The 12,973-nt window shown below is 43.9% G+C and overlaps 1 pseudogene; it reads right to left on the bottom strand.

The window, feature by feature from the left end:
• Positions 1-9,554: 9,554 nt before the first annotated feature.
• Positions 9,555-10,660, bottom strand: LOC101283394 (transcription initiation protein SPT3 homolog; annotated as a pseudogene).
• Between the last annotated feature and the right edge of the window lie 2,313 nt (positions 10,661-12,973).

The raw sequence follows: 12,973 nt of genomic DNA, 5'->3' as shown, positions 1-12,973 counted from the left end.
AACATCATTCTCAGTGGTAAAAAACTGAAAGCATTTCCTCTAAGATCAGAAACAAGACAAGGATGTCCACTCTTGTCACTATTTTTCAACATAATTCTGGAAGTCTCAACCATGGCAATCAGAGAAGAAAAAGAAATAAAATGAATACAAATTGGAAAAGAAGAAATAAAATTGTCACTGTTTGCAGATTACATGATACTATACATAGATAATCCTAAAGATGCCAGCAGAAAACTACTAGAGCTAATCAGTGAATTTGGTAAAGTAGCAGGATACAAAATTAATGAACAGAAATCTCTTGCATTCCTATACACTAACAGTGAAAGATCAGAAGGAGAAATTAAGGAAATAATCTCAGTCACCATTGCAACCAAAAGAATAAAATACCTAGGAATAAACCTACCTAAGGAGGCAAAAGACCTGTACTAAGAAAACCATAAGACACTGAAGAAAGAAATCAAAGATGACACAAACAGATGGAGAGATATACCATGTTCTTGGATTGGAAGAATCAATATTGTGAAAATGACTATACTACCCAAAGCAATCTACAGATTCAATGCAATTCCTATCAAATTACCAATGGCATTTTTTACAGAACTAGAACAAAATTTAAAATTTGTATGGAGACACAAAAGACCCCGAATAGCAAAAACAATCTTGAGGGAAAAAAACGGAGCTGGAGGCATCAGGCTCCCTGACTTCAGACTATACTACAAAGCTACAGTAATCAAGAGAATATGGTACTAACGCAAAAACAGAAATATAGATCAATGGAACAGGATAAAAAGCCCAGAGACAAACACATGTACCTATGGTCACCTAATCTATGACAAAGGAGGCAAGGATATAAAATGGAGAAAAGACAGCCCCTTCAATAAGTTGTGCTGGGAAAACTGGACAGCTCCATGTAAAAGAATGAAATTAGAACACTCCCTAACACCATACACGAACATAAACTCAAAATGGATTAAGGACTTAAATGTAAGACTGGACACTCTAAAACTCTTAGAGGAAAACATAGGAAGAACATTCTTTGACATAAATCACAGCAAGATTTTTTGACTCACCTCCTAGAGTAATAGAAATAAAAATAAACAAATGGGACCTAATGAAACTTAAAAGCTTTTGCACAGCCAAGCAAACTATAAAGAAGATAAAAGAGAACCCTCAGAATGGGAGAAAATATTTGCAAACGAATCAATGGACAAAGGATTAATCTCCCAAATATATAAACAGCTCATGTAGCTCAATATTAAAAAAACAAAAAACCCAATCCAAAAATGGGCAGAAGACCTAAATAGGCATTTCTCCAAAGAAGATATACAGATGGCCAAGAAGCACATGAAAAGCTGCTCAACATCACTAATTATTAGAGAAATGTAAATCAAAACTACAACTCACACTGGTCAGAATGGGCATCATCAGAAAATCGATAAACAACAAATGCTGGAGAGGGTGTGGAGAAAAGGGAACCCTCTTGCACTGTTGGTGGGAATGTAAATTGATACAGCCACTATGGAGAACAGTATGGAGGTTCCTTAAAAAACTAAGAATGGAATTACCATATGACCCAGCAATCCCACGACTGGGCATATACTCAGAGAAAAACATAATTCAAAAAGACACATGTACCCCAATGTTCATTGCAGCACTGTTTACAATAGCCAGGTCATGGAATCAACCTAAATGCCCAATGATAGACCAATGGATAAAGAAGATGTGGTACATATATAAAATGGAATATTACTCAGCCATAAAAAAGAATGAAATTGGATCATTTGTAGAGACGTGGATGGACCTAGAGACTGTCATACAGAATGAAGTAAGTCAGAAAGAGAAAAATAAATATCGTATTTTAACACATATATGTGGAATCTAGAAAATGGTACAGATGAACCAGTTTGCAAGGCAGAACTAGAGGCACAGATATAGATAACAAACGTATGGACACCAAGTGGGGAAAGCAGGGGTGGGGGTGGGGGTGGTGGGATAAATTGGGTGATTGGGATTGACACGTATACACTAATATGTATAAAATGGATAACTGATAAGAACATGCTGTATAAAAAATAATAAAATAAAATTCACAAAAGAATAGCAAAATACAAAAACGAAAACAATAATTACATTTAAGTGTCCATCCCCTTTCCCCATCCCATGTAAACACCATCCTGAAATTTCTATTTGTCATTTCTTTGATTTTCAAAACAAACACACATACACACTTTTTGTAGTTCTAGCTTTTTTGAAATTTACAAAAGAATATCGTGCTGTATACAATCTTCTGAGACTTGCTTTTTTCTTTTAATATAAATATTACCAATATTCAACCAAATTGTAATATGGGCTATAGTTCATTCAATTTTGCTGCTGCATATAAAATATCCTTTTCTGAAAATATATCACAATTTACCGATTTCCTGTCAATGGATAGTAATGGAGTTGTCTCTATTATTTTGCTATTACAAACAGTACTGCTAAAAATATTATTGTACATGTATCCTGGTGCATCTCTCCTCATACACACCCACACCTACATACACACACATACATATCTTGAAGTGGAATTTCTGGGTTGTAGAGTATCTGAAAATTTAAACTTATAAGATAATACTAAATTTTTAATCAAAATGGTTGTGTAAATTTACACTCCCACGCACAGTGTATAGTAGAATAGTTAACCTTAACCAACATTCTTTCTAACATTTGCTATTGTCAGACTTCTTTATTTATTTTTTATTTTTAACCATTTTAATTGAAGTATAGTTAATTTACAATGTTGTGTTAGTTTCAGGTGTACAGCAAAGTGATTCAGTTATATCTATATATATCTATATCTCTCTCCATATATACATAAATATATTCTTTTTCAGATTCTTTTCCATTATAGGTTATTACAAGATATTGAATATAGTTTCCTGTGCTATGCTCTCAGACTTCTTAATCTTTGTAAATTGAATGGGGTCATTGGGATTTCATTGTAGCCTTTGTTTTCCTTTACCTGATTACTAATGAGGTTCAGCAAATGTTTATTAAAGATTTGGTTTCCTTTTCTGTGAAATGCCTAATTGTGACTTTAGTTCATTTTTCTATTGTTTTTCCTTCTACGAATGACTTGAGGCATTTTATACATTCTTTATATGTCCTTTGTTGGTTTTCTGTTACAATTGTATTTTTTCCAGTTTGTAAATTATTGCTTATCTTTCTTTAAAATGTCTTTTAATGGACAGAAGTAATTATTTTAATATAGCTCATTATTCTTTTTGTTTTATGATTAGCTCTTTTATTGTAAATTGTTTAAGAAATTACTTCCCACGTCAAAGTTATAAAAATATTAACCTGTATTTTGTACTAAATGCTTCCAAGTCTTATATTTTCCATTTTGGTCCTTAGTTCATCTTGAACGGATTTTTTGTGTATAGGGCAAAATATGGATCCAGTTTCACATTTTTCATTTCTGTCATATTACATGATAGGTCTGCTTGGGGATTGTCTATTCTAATTCATATTGGCCAGTTTCTATCATCATACTGTCTTAATTACCGTGATTTCATAATATATTCTGATAACTGGTAGGGCAAGTCTTTCCTCCCTTTTCTTCTTCAGAAATATCTAGGATATTCTTGGCCCTTTCCTCTTCCATATTAGTTTACAATCAGTTTGTTAGGTTGAATTTTAAAAAAGCTCTATGGAGATTTTGATTGAGGTTGAATTGAATCTAAAATTAACCGTATTAAATATTTCTATTTGGAGACATGGGATAGATATATCTCTATTTATTTAAATCTTTCATATCTTTCAGTAAGGTTTTCCCCCCAGCTTTTAATTTGGGAACAATAATCAGGACTCTATAGATCCACAAGAGTAGTAAACCAATACCTGTGCACCCTTGAAATGTTTGCTTTAGCTCTCTATGTTTATATAATTATTAATGTATTCTTTTGTTCTGAACAGTTTGAGGGTAACTTACTCTCAAGTTATGAAATTGTACTCCCAAATATTTCTGCATATAACTCCCAAGTACATAGATGTTCTTCTGCATGAGCACAGTGTAATGATCATATTCAGGAAATTTGACACTGATGCATTATTATTTTCTAATATAAAGTTCTTAACAAAAAGTCTTCAATTGCTCCTTTAATGTCCTTCATAGCTGATTTAAAAAGCATCAGGATCAAATCAAAGATCTCACACCATATTTAATTGCTTTGTCTTTTTTCTCCTTTAATCTAGAGCAGTTCCCCACCTGTCATTAACCTGTGTGAATTTTTGTCTTTTGTGATATTTTTGAAAGTACAGGCCAGTTGTTTTGCAAAAATGTCCTTCAATTTAGATTCCAAATGGTTGTCAAATATACACTCCCACCAGGAAGTGTTGTATGATTGTTTCCTCAAGGTTAGATTCAGGTAAAACATTTTTGGCAGGAATTCCTCAAGGTTAGATTCAGGTTAAACATTTGTGGCAGGAATACTATAACACTGCGATGTCCATCTCAGTGTATCACATTTGAGGGTACAGTGTCATCTGTGTAATTACTGGTGAAGTTAGATTTGATCATTTGGCTGAGGAAGTATCTCTCAGTAATTTATTGTAATTATTTACATGTAGATCTTACACAACTTTTAGTTACTATTATGCCTAAGTACTTTATAATTTTGTTGCTATTATAGTTAGAACCTTTTAAATATTGTTTTCTATGGCAATTGTTGGTTGCTGGTGTATAGAAATGCAATGACCTTTGTATATTGCCTTTATGTCCAATTGCCTTGCTCTCCTAATAATTCTAATAATTTGTGGATTTTTTTGTTTCGTTTCATTTTATGTGGACAATCATATTATCTGTATTTAATGACAGCTTTATTTCTCCCCTTCCAGTCATTTATGCCTGAATGTCTTTTTCATTTATTAGGGTTGAAGTTTCTCCTTTGTGCTCTCAGCCCCAGTGCTTCCGTGTCATGCAAAAATTTTTCTCTTCTGAACCTAAATTCTAAGGAAGGACCAAATATGTGTGTTTCCCTGCCAGTTGGTCCCTGTCTGTTGTCTTAACTTCTTTCTGTCCCTGTGAGTCTTTGTCAATATCCATGTCCTAAGAAATTTCTATAGGTTGTGGGAACCAGGATACATTTCTCTGGTGGAAACCCACCTGTGGAGTCTAACAAGATTAGTGGGGTGAAGTTAAAACAAAGCTTTGAAGGTGAGGGCAACTCCTTCAGGAGCTGGTCCAGGAATTCCAGTGAGAAGGTATTACAATGTGTGGCAAGGTCTTGAGAGTCTTACCTTATGCTCAGAGACAGCTGTGGCTTTGGCTGGTTGACTCTGTTGACCTCCTACCACTTTTCCCTGTTCACTGCTTTGGGGGAAAGGGGATTGAGGAGCAGAAAGGATTATGCCAAGAGATGCTGTGATTGGAGACCTGTAGGTCATCCTGGGCTTGGCTCTATCCTCTGTTGTTTTAGGGCTGAACAACTGGGTCCTTGGGACAGGCTGGCACAACAGCAGGTCTTTCTTTGACTCCTCCAGTCATGCACAGTCCTCATCCCACCCCATCAATACCTGCCTGAAGCATGGCTGCCTCTCCCACCAGATTGGAGCTCCTCAAGGGCAGGGCCAACTTCTTATATCTTCCTGTGGTCCCTAGCACCCAGCACGTTGGGGAAGGGACATCAGAAAATGCTTGATCATTAACATTTGTGGGGTAGCTCAGATCATGTCTGTCCACAGACATTATCCAGGCATAATCTCTTTTCCCAAAAGTCACGACAATTCTTTGAAACATGGTAGGGATCATCACCCATTTTATAGCCCAGTAAATAGAGGTGCAGAGAGGTAAGTGATACATCCAGTTTCACACTGCTGCTAAGTGGCTGGCAGTCTATACGCTGCTTCACATCTGCTGCCTCTGGAGGGATCCACATCTGCAGGGAGGCTGGTGTCCTCCCACTGGGGAATGCTCAATGTAGGGAGATTCCTACTGTGGTTGGGGTGATAGGGAGCTCTGTCTGGTTTCAGCCTCCTGTGATTCTTTCCCCGGTGGTGTCTGTTCCTTTTGGCCAGCAGAGGGAAGCACTGAAACGCAGAACTTTCTAAAGCCCAGTACTGCTTTGGGTTCACCCTCCCTTTCCACGGTCAGAGCCTCGGTAGAGTTCTAGGCAAGTAATAATGACTGCCGTTTACTGAACGCCTACTATGTGCCACAATTATTATCATATATATTATTATTATTATTATTTTTGTGGTACGTGGGCCTCTCACTGTTGTGGCCCCTCCCGTTGCGGAGCACAGGCTCTGGACGCGCAGGCTCAGTGGCCATGGCTCACGGGCCCAGCTGCTCCGCGGCATGTGGGATCCTCCCGGACCAGGGCACGAACCCATGTCCCCTGCATCGGCAGGCGGACTCTCAACCACTGCGCCACCAGGGAAGCCCATATGTATTATTTTTAATCTTTAAAACAACTGCACGTGGAAGGGAGGACAGTCTTCATTTTCCGGATTGGGAAACTGGCTCAGAAATTAGTCACTTTCCTGTGGCCGTGGAACTGGTAAATGGTATACCTGGGATGTGAACCAGGTCTGCCGGTTCCAAAGGATTGGTGTGTCTCCCTTAGCAAGTTCAGGACAAATGTCTGTTGAACAAACTTGTTGAATGGAGTCAAGGCAGGGACCCCCTCCCTCCCAGACACACTACTCCTCCAAGCCATCCTACTTCTTGGGGTTGACACCACACAGAGCTGAGTGCAGATCTCCAGCTTGAGGAGGAAATCACCCTGCTCCCTGCCTTCTACCTCCTGATTCTGTCACTGCCCAAAGTCTCCCATAATGTCTTTTTCTTCTTCCTTTCTGAAGCTGCCTCCAATGCTTCTTTTCCATCCAAAGCTGGGACAGGAAACAGGAGCTTGGGGCTAGAGTCTGGGACACTGGACTGGACTGGACTGCTGACCTCTGACCTCTGGTCTTGCTGCTACTAGTCTTACACCCAGGTGCTCCTCAGTGGCCACTGCCCTAGTATAAGCCTCCACCTTCTCTTGTCAGCCCTCCTCACTGCTCTCCTACCCTCTAGGCCTTTCCACCTCTCCACACTAATCCCCACATTAGCCAGAGTGGCTAATGCCTCAGTTCTCTTCAAATCTTTCAGCCCTCCCCATGGCCTCTAGGGTAGAGCCCCAGCTCCTCAGCCTGGCCTGCAAGGCTTGGTGTGATCTGGGTCTGGCCTTCCTCTCCAGCCTCTTCCCTCAGTCTGCCCCATCCTCATGCCCAGTGCCCCGGCATGACTCAACAACTGGCTGGCTGTCCCCTGCTTCTGTGGCCGTGGCCATCCACATTATTTTCTCTGCTAGGGAAGGCTTGCTTATCGTTCCAGACTCAATTCTAGTGACTCTCTTCTGGGCATGCTTCCATGAGCTCTCTTTCCACCCCAGCTGGAACAAATTCCTCCTCCACTCCCTTCCCTGTGGTTCCAGTAATGGGAAGCACTTCCCTGCCCTAACTCGTTCTGTGTTTTTCTCTCCCACTCCTCTGTGAGTTCCTCCATGTCTGAGATAGTTCTGTGTCCCCAGCACTCAGTACGGGGCCCAGCACATGGTAGTAGCTTAGTGGGTGTCTGTTGAAAGCATGATGGCTTTACTGCTCAGGCCTGCGGCTTCAGGCTCCAGCTGCTGCAATCTCCTCTGAAGTTATGGGAAAACTGGGCAAAGTCGTATGAAGAAAGAGCTGGCTTCAATGTCCCTGCTGGTCAGGCTCCCTCTGCCTCTGGACACCCTTCCACATTGAGTAAGCATCCCCCACCATATCCCGCCATGGCCAGAGGGAGATCCTGCCTTGGAGTTCTGCCTTGGCATAAGCCTTGAGGCACATTCCCTCCTTCCTTCTCTCCCAGCCACTTCCCTCTCCAAAAGTCTGCCAAGAGTCTATAAAATGTGCAGCTCCTGGCATCCCCTGTTGCCTCCTGGCTTTACTCACCCTCTGTTGTCAATGGTCAGGAGAGAGGGTGAGGGAGCAGGTGGGGTTGGAGATAGGAGAGAGAGTGGAGGTGGAGAGGGTGAGTCATACCTTGATGTTCTAGGGCTTCCATCTTCTCGGTGAAGGGGCAAGGAGAAGTAACTCCTCCTCTTTGGCACTTTTTGCAGGGAAGGGGATGAATGATTTAATAACAGGAACCCCGACATCTTCCCTGAGGGCAGGTCCTCAGAGGCACCTGGAGCCAGCAGGTGCCTGCTTTTTAGCAGAACCTGATTCACATTTTCTGCCCTTGTCTTGTCCTCTCCCACTCACAGACATGTTTGCATTACATAAGTTCTGATTTGCTTTACTATTAGACAAACTACTATTTGTGGAGGGATTCACTTTTCAATCCATCTATGCTGATTTTTTTTTTGCGGTACGCGGGCCTCTCACTGTCGTGGCCTCTCCCGTTGCGGAGCACAGGCTCCGGATGCGCAGGCTCAGCGGCCATGGCTCACGGGCCCAGCCGCTCCGCGGCAATGTGGGATCTTCCCGGACTGGGGCATGAACCCGTGTCCCCTGCATCGGCAGGCGGACTCTCAACCACTGCGCCACCAGGGAAGCCCCAAGATGATGCTCTTAATTGGAGTTTTTGACTGCCCCAGGCAGCTAGTATGTCTGATGAGGATGTAGTGGGGGCCAGGCAAGGCTTGGCCCGTGTGTGGCTTGAACACCAGGTGAGGGCTTGCCCTTCTCAGCCAGACCCCTGAGGGCAGAAAGTATTGGGAACTTACATCTGGAAAATGCCAAGAGGGGTGGAGCTGGACAGGGTCTGAGGGGAGGGCTATAAGAGTCCACCCTCATGCGGAAACATGCCCTCCTACCTGGGTTCCTCCAGAGGGGAACAGAAGCCCTGTTTACCTGAGGTCACACTGCCATTGGGTCTAGCTGAGGGAAAGCGCTGAGTCATTATCCCTAGTAGGAGAGGGAAGGGAAAAGTAGGAAAGAAGAGAGGAAGGAGAGAGGGTGAGAGACAAGTAAATTGGTCTTTTTGGAATGTCAGATGGAGTTTTCTCTGATGTGCCAAACACACCCCTTCCCACTATGTGTTCTAAAGCAATTGAGAAATACTCATATCTCTTTTCTTGGTACCTGGGAAACTAGGTATTTACACAGGGTTCCCAATTTTTCTGACTCCCCAGGACCAGGCTGGTAGAGCTGACCATTCACTCAGGGTCCACTGAACTAATCAGGGCAATAAAATGGGAGTAGCACATACATTTATTATTTATTTATTGGCTGTGTTGGGTCTTCGTTGCTGTGCGTGGGCTTTCTCTAGTTGCAGCGAGCAGGGGCTACTCTTCCTTGCTGTGCATGGGCTTCTCCTTGCAGTGGCTTCTCTTGCTGTGGAGCATGGGCTCTAGGCACGTGGGCCTCAGTAGCTATGGCACACGGGCTTCAGTAGTTGTGACTCGCAGGCCCTAGAGCACAGGCTCAGTACTTGTGGCGCACGGGCTTAGTTGCTCCGCGGCAGGTGGGATCTTCCTGGACCAGGGCTCGAACCCGTGTCTCCTGCATTGGCAGGCAGATTCTATTTTTGTTTGTTTTGTGGAGAAGGTAAACTTGTATTTTATTTTGCCCAAGGAGGGGAAGAGAAATCACCTTAATATAACATTGCCTTTCCTGTTGTCGCAGTCACAGTCACATCAGCAGGCCAGAAAAGCCATCCCATTCCTGCGGTAGGCACTTGTGAATGTGGAAAGGGGGCCAGTCTTGTGGCCGTAGCGTTGAACGGCCTCTCTGATGTGTCAGGGCTGGATGGCATTGATGTGAGCCTCAACACCACAGGCCACGGTGCTCGTTTTTCTTTTCCTTTGTTTGGTTTTAGCTGAGTCTTGTCTAGCACTCCCATTCCCTAGGGATCCTGATGTGGTTCTCCCTGAGAGCTGTGATCCAGATGATGGAGCGCTTGGTGTAGGAGGAGGGGTGTTCTCAGGAGAGTCTGGGTAGGACCTCAGGCAAGATCCCTCAGCAGAGCTGTAATACTGAATGAAGGTGGCAGAAATGGCATGGCTGAAGGGGTCTCCTGCCTTGGTTACCATGTCCTGCCTCATGAGAAGAGCCAGGTCCACTAACTGTGCCACAGTTTCGTACGCTAAATATGCTAAAATTTCCATAGCGACAACATTGGGCTTTATCTCTATACTGCTGCAGTCCAACCAGTCTCGAAATTTGGAGGCTTTTCTGGAGAAACTTAATTGTCTACTTTCACAGAATTCTGCATATTGAGCTGAATCCATAATTCGAGTTTGTCTTTCTGCTCTCTCCATTCTTTCTTGTTTAACTTCATCAATTTCATCATCTTCAAACATTGCCAAGAATTCTCCTGTTTGGTCAATAGAGTTGAGAAAGTCTTGAGCTTTTTATCTGTTGTTCACATTATTACTGCCACTCAATTTGTCTTCCAGAAGATCATCCTTGTCGATGCCTTTGACAATCTTTGATTTGTAGTCTCGGAAAAACATGTACTTTAGCAGTCTTCTAAGTTTTTTCTTATCTTTGTGCATCAAAAACAGAAGATCTTCAGCAGAGATTACCCTTGCTCCCCGAAGTTGAGAAACTTCAGCAGCGTGCTGTAACAGGTTAATTAACTGAGTGTGTACTACATCTTCTACCAAAACTGCTGTTTCACGGAGAGGCCTCCTAGAATCACCTAAAGAAAACCCATATATTTTGGCAAGATGCACTTTCTCCAACCACAGCTAGATTCATCCAAATGCAGTGGCAATGGACAGCCTCTGTCTCACATCATACTCTGCAATTCTGCTGCAAAGCTTATAGACTTCCCTGTTCTTCCACTACTTGAAGTGGCAGTAGATATTGGGCTGGCTGCAGTATTATTCGTCTGTGGTTTAAATGGACAGGTCACTTGCTGGCCTTATTCCAGATAGCTCATCTCTGTTCTAGGAACGCTTGTAGACCCGGCTGCGCGTCGCGCGTGGAGAATGTGGGGTTAGAGATGGTTCGGTTTTGGCGGCGGTGGCGGCGGCCGGGGACACGCCTGGAAAGGGACGCGGGGCGGGGAGGGGAGGCGCTGAGCGTGTCTAAAGGGAAAGGGTGGCTGGGCGCGTCCGGGGGGACAAGATGGCGTGCGCTCTACTCTCTCTGTGGGGCGGGGGTTGGCGGAGGTGGAGGAGGGAGGGCTACGAACGCCCCCACCACTCCCCGGCAGGCGGATTCTTAACCACTGCGCCACCAGGGATGTAGAATTGACATGTAGGCCCCACCCCCTGCCTTCTGACCCGAGTCATCTCAGCCCTGCCCACGCACTCAGTTACATAACCAGGGGGCACAGAGCCCTAGGTCTTAGCTTGGGTCTCCCCAGAATGCAGAGCAGATGACTCACCCCAGAAAATAGGAGTGGTGGGTGGCTGGGAAGAGTGACCAAGGGAGGAGGCAAAGCCAATCGGAGCTGGTTACCCCTGGGGGCAAAGGGCTCAGCCCTGCCGGACCGACCGCTGAGGGACTGTTTACACCACAGTATTGCTTGCCTGGGGCATGGGAGGGGAGGGTATTTGTTTATCCACTAGCTCCTTTTCTTCATTGATCATGTTGGGGTCCAGGGCAGCCCACCCCAGAACATGCCTCAGTGGCATACTGATTATTTTGAATTGAAGTTATTTAAGAAACAGTCCGTATGTAAGGGGGACACTTTGTCTCTTCTGTCTCCCTGAGAGCGGGAAATAAATCTCCCATGTGAAACTTGCCCTCCCTGTACGAGCAGGTAGAAGGATGCCCTTTTCCCCAGAGATAGGGAATTCAGGGCTGAGAGTTCACCTCTTCACTGATTTGCTACCCAAGCCCAAACCTGGCTTAAATCCTTTGCTAATAGAGCACCCAAACCTAAGTTTCTTTGTCCTGTCAATTCCTCTCAAATTCACTGTCTCTTTGTCTAAAAAGCATAAAATCTTTGTCTTGCTTCGGCCACTTCTCAGGCCCTATTTCTATGAGACCTCTGTATGCACGCACGAATCGTATTTGTTTCTTTTTCTCTTGTTAATCTGTCTTGCATCAATTTTATTATTAGTCTAGCCGCAAGAACTCAAGATGCGTAGGGGGGGAAATTCCCCTTCGCCGACAGTCAAATGTTGCCTCAGAGGTGTCAACTGTCTAGTCCAACCAGGTGTGTGCACCTGTGCTGGCATGGCTGTGCAGACCCCTCCGAGTGCCCCACATGGCAGCTGCAGGGATGTCGTAGGGCAGAAAACTGAGAGATATGAGAGAGGTGAGGTGCCAACAGGCTACACCTGTGTGCAACTGGCTGCTGTAGAAACGGTCAGAGCACAAAGGCGAGCAGAGAGGCAGTGAGATGGGGCATAAATGCTGCTGGAGCAGAGGTACCATCATTTGCCCCCTGGAGAGCACAGAGCATTGCCATGATCTCAGAATCCTCACCAAAGCCCCGTGACACCATCTGATTCACTGACAGGGGACAAACGGAGGCACCAAGGGCAGCAGGGTTTCATCTGAGGTCACACAGTGAACCACAGAATGAAACCAGAACCCACATTTCCTGACTCTCACCCAAGGGTCTTCAGTCTAATGGGCTTACACAGAAGTGATCTTCCCAGGAACAGGGTCACCTGGCAGGCAGGGGTGCCTGAGCTCTGGACCCAGGCTCCTGGGAATACTGAGAGAAGTCTTTTTTTTGGGGGGGGGGCAGAACAACGTTAGAATGTGAGCTCCTTGTCTGTCTTGTTTATCATTTTATTTCAAGTACCCAGTGAAACATCTGGCACATAGTAGGTGCTCAATACATACATGTTGGTGAATGAATGAATCAGTTTGATGACTGATAGGAGAAAATTGGCACCACTGCTGGCTCCTCTTCTCTTGTACACAGATCTCCTCTTTGATGTTTATCTTCTCAGGCACTGACAGATCTTTGTTCACTTTTTGTATGTAACTTAGGTCTGCTGGGTTTTATCTGTTCTGCTCCCTCACCTCTTTTTCTCCTCCCATTTGCCAAGAC

This window comes from Orcinus orca, chromosome 1 (assembly GCF_937001465.1).
Source record: "Orcinus orca chromosome 1, mOrcOrc1.1, whole genome shotgun sequence".
Lineage (NCBI taxonomy): Eukaryota > Metazoa > Chordata > Mammalia > Artiodactyla > Delphinidae > Orcinus > Orcinus orca.
The sequence above is the reverse complement of the archived record's forward strand: the minus strand, read 5'-3'. Positions and strand labels throughout refer to the sequence as shown.